Source organism: Osmerus mordax, chromosome 6, assembly GCF_038355195.1.
Source record: "Osmerus mordax isolate fOsmMor3 chromosome 6, fOsmMor3.pri, whole genome shotgun sequence".
NCBI lineage: Eukaryota > Metazoa > Chordata > Actinopteri > Osmeriformes > Osmeridae > Osmerus > Osmerus mordax.
This window is the reverse complement of record NC_090055.1, coordinates 1,782,806-1,786,647: the sequence shown is the minus strand read 5'-3', so window position 1 is coordinate 1,786,647 and position 3,842 is coordinate 1,782,806. Positions and strand designations below refer to the sequence as shown.

Below are 3,842 nucleotides of genomic sequence, written 5' to 3'. Positions count from 1 at the left end.
ACCACCCTCTCACCCAACCACCCTCTCACCCTCTCACCCAACCACCCAACCACCCTCTCACCCAACCACCCTCTCACCCAACCACCCTCTCACCCAACCACCCACTCACCCTCTCACCCAACCACTCTCTCACGCTCTCACACTCTCACCCAACCACCCTCTCACCCAACACCCCTCCAGTCAGTGATGCAGTTATGAAGGGGACTGAGTTAAGGTTATATGGTCTAAATGTCAGCTACGTACAGCTAAAAGAGCATAAATCAGAGTATTCTCTGTACAAGAGACTGCTACAAAGACACATTACAAGTAGGTGTCTGGTGGTTGAGCGGTTAGGGAATCGGGCTAGTAATCTGAAGGTTGCCAGTTCAATTCCCGGCTGTGAAAAATGACGTTGTGTCCTTGGGCAAGGCACTTCACCCTACTTGCCTCGGGGGAATGTCCCAGTACTTACTGTAAGTCGCTCTGGATAAGAGCGTCTGCTAAATGACTAAATGTAAATGTACAAGGTATTGTATTTCCTTCTGTCAGATTAGTGTTGTCCATTTCATGGTTTAGGATAGGCTTTGAACAGGGTGCTAGATACTGTATGTGCCTTTGAACAGGGTTCAGTGCTAGATACTGTATGTGCCTTTGAACAGGGTTCAGTGCTAGATACTGTATGTGAGGGGAGTCAGGTGGCTGAGCGGTGAGAGAATCGGGCTAGTAATCCGAAGGTTGCCAGTTCGATTCCCGGTCATGCAACTGACGCTGTGTCCTTGGGCAAGACACTCACCCTACTTGCCTCGGGGGAATGTCCCTGTACTTACTGTAAGTCGCTCTGAATAAGAGCGTCTGCTAAATGTAAATGTGCCTTTGAACAGGGTTCAGTGCTAGATACTGTATGTGCCTTTGAACAGGGTTCAGTGCTAGATACTGTATGTGCCTTTGAACAGGGTTCAGTGCTAGATACTGTATGTGCCTTTGAACAGGGTTCAGTGCTAGATACTGTATGTGCCTGTTGGAAACTCCTGCCAGGTGGCCACTACGTCCTTCCCAATCACCTCCACCCCCTGGGCCTGAATGAGGAGGGAGAGGTGGGGTCAGCCAGGAACAGAGGTGACACTAGAAGGGATTCGTGTAGGCTCAGCTACAGTCCTCACACCCGCATCTAACTCCTCCTGTGTGGAGGAGTATAAGAAAAACTCATCCATCTACAACTGGAAACAAAGAATACAAGGAAAAAACTACATTTTATTTCCTTCAAAGTTCTGCTCCAGCACCAAACCCCGGCCCCACAGCCCCCAGCCAAGGAGGAGAAAGTAGGGTAAATACAAGAGGAAAATCCAGTTAGCTCAAACAGAAACTGGAATCCTTATTACAATGACAGGGCAAGCGAAGGGGGGGAGGGGTCGGGGTGGGGGTGATCAGAGGATGCGAGGGGGCACAACACTGATTGTGCAAGATTAAGAGAATTTCAGAGCTTTACTTGTTTTAAGACAGGAGGGGTTTCAAGACAGCTTAGGAGGAGAGAGTACAGTCTGGACCACTGACAACGGCTGTCAGAGAGAGAGAGAGAGAGAGAGAGAGAGAGCGAGAGAGAGAGAGAGAAGAGAGAGAGAGAGAGAGAGAGAGAGAGAGAGAGAGAGAGAGAGAGAGAGAGAGAGAGAGAGAGAGAGAGAGAGAGAGTCTTCACAGTTCACAATAAAGAGAGACAGAGGAGCTTGAAGAGTCATGACACGAACGATAAGAGCAGAAAGAATACTGCGTTTCAGTCCAAAAGGTTTAATAGACCAGATGTCTTGTGCACCAGGCACCTGATTTGGATTGACCTCTTTGAATGCTGTATCTTTCTTTCCTGTTCCAATGTAAACATTTAACAAGCTGCACTGTTCTATACTATGCACCAGTATTTTCCTAAATACCCCATTGATATACTTGCATTACACTGGCAGACCAGATACAGTCCTGCATTTGTACTGTATACAATGTGCTATGATTTCTACAACAACATAGTAAGTACAAATCTCTGTCCAATGTATCTGACAGCAGCTGAGATGTGGGCAAGCACTGGCCCAGAATGAGTTAACAGATCGTCCATAGGCCAGACAGGACAGCTCTAAACCCATTAGAATAAGCCTTTCCACCTTAATGGCTGCAATGTCCCAACTGTCACAAATCAAATCAATGCCAGAACTCCATTTCACTTATTAAATCTGTTATTGGCTCACACACGATGCATCCGTCAACCTACCACCAACCACGTTAACAGACTGTCGTTATCATAGCACAGCATCATTAGTTTCACAGATTGCAACCACGGATCAACTCAAAAACTATGATGACATTATGGCTTTTTTTCTTGACATATGTATCGCAGATGAAACAGTTATCAAATAGTTAATACGAATACCGTGAAGTTAGACAGAATAGAGATATAGCAAAGAAACTTAATCCGATTGCTTAAAGAAATCACCCTGAGTGCTTAAACTCGCTTTGAAGCAACAACCAATGAATACACGTCGGCTACGTCCATAAAAACGATCCCTCTGGAAACAAAGCTTCTATGATTAATTTATAGATGTCAAAAGTGGGCACTGTGCTCTAAATGGTTTGTCCAGGAAGTAAATCGTGCGACAGAAGGAAAGAGCCACCTTACAGCAGCGTTGCTCAGCAGTTGTCAGGCGGAGCGAGACTCAAGTTGACGTGATGGCAACTGCCAGCTTGTTATCATGCTGGTTATGATTGCATAACCGAAGACACATATATGAGTATGCGCTGACGCGACCAAGGTAGAGAAGAGGGAGAATAGGGGGAGTGGGAGAAGGAGACGAACAGTTTCTCTTCGCTGATAAAATTAATCTAAGCGCCTCTACAGAAAGACTTGGGAAGAGAGAATGAGGCCGGGTTGGAGGGTTGATTATCCTATTGTACAAAGCAGAGCTGAACGAAACAATCTTGGGAGTGGATTTATTTCACGTGTTTAACGTGTTTGAAACCATCAACTGAATCTACAAGGCCATTTTGGAAGATGGTTAATGAGAAAAAACTCAGAACGGCATCTCCGCCTATACGGGAGACAATCAGTTCACATCTTTTGTCTTCTGTTGTGTAACTCACATTGCCATTACTCGCCCACTGTTTTTACGTTGTTGGGAGTAGCTAACAGATAATTCACTGCAGCAAAAATAATAGAAATCATGCTATGATTATGGTCATTTAATCATCAGTTATGTTACACACATTAAAGCGTTAACGACCACTTAACGACGTATTAATGGCAGTTCCTTTAACGGCAGTTTTTGCAATATGGTCTCCGGACACACCACACACCGATCAACATCCTTTAGGTTTGTGTGTGCGTTTGACTGAACATCTTTCAACAGTAGCCTACCGTGTCCCTGCCACCTACACAGTAGCTTACTTTTCTGACTGATGAACCTGACTTTCCATGTCACAGATTTCCCAGTCTGCTACAGCTAAAGAGCTAGAGTTTGATTAGCCTACTACTTCAAAATCATGTAGCAAATTCAGTGTTTTTCCTTAAACCGAACATTTTGTCCACAAAGTGCGGGCAGTTTTCTGTCTGTTAAACAGAGCTGCACAGCCAGGCATAAACAGACGCTGTTCTGGTATTCAGGAAGAGGACGACAGCAGGATAACAACAATTCTCCCAGACCAAGATAATTGGCAATCTAGCCTAAAATAATAAAAATGTCTACCCCCAAGATGAAACTGTGTAATCAAGGGATTAATTGAGACAAACGACAAATACCTCCTTGATGATGAAAAAATTAAGATAACCAAGTGACTAATCTATCTTCATTAAAGATAAACATAAGTGGTCTAACTGCAAAGGCAAATTC

At 44.6% G+C, this 3,842-nt stretch overlaps 1 protein-coding gene across 3 annotated transcripts in view; it reads right to left on the bottom strand.

The window, feature by feature from the left end:
- The window catches only part of ttyh1 (tweety family member 1), an 18,481-nt gene extending 15,962 nt beyond the window's left edge, over positions 1–2,519 (bottom strand). For all 3 annotated transcript variants that reach the window (XM_067238297.1, XM_067238298.1, XM_067238299.1), the window contains exon 1: positions 2,453–2,519. The gene's annotated coding sequence lies outside the window, so the exon portion shown is untranslated. The remainder of the gene's footprint in view (positions 1–2,452) is intronic.
- Between the last annotated feature and the right edge of the window lie 1,323 nt (positions 2,520–3,842).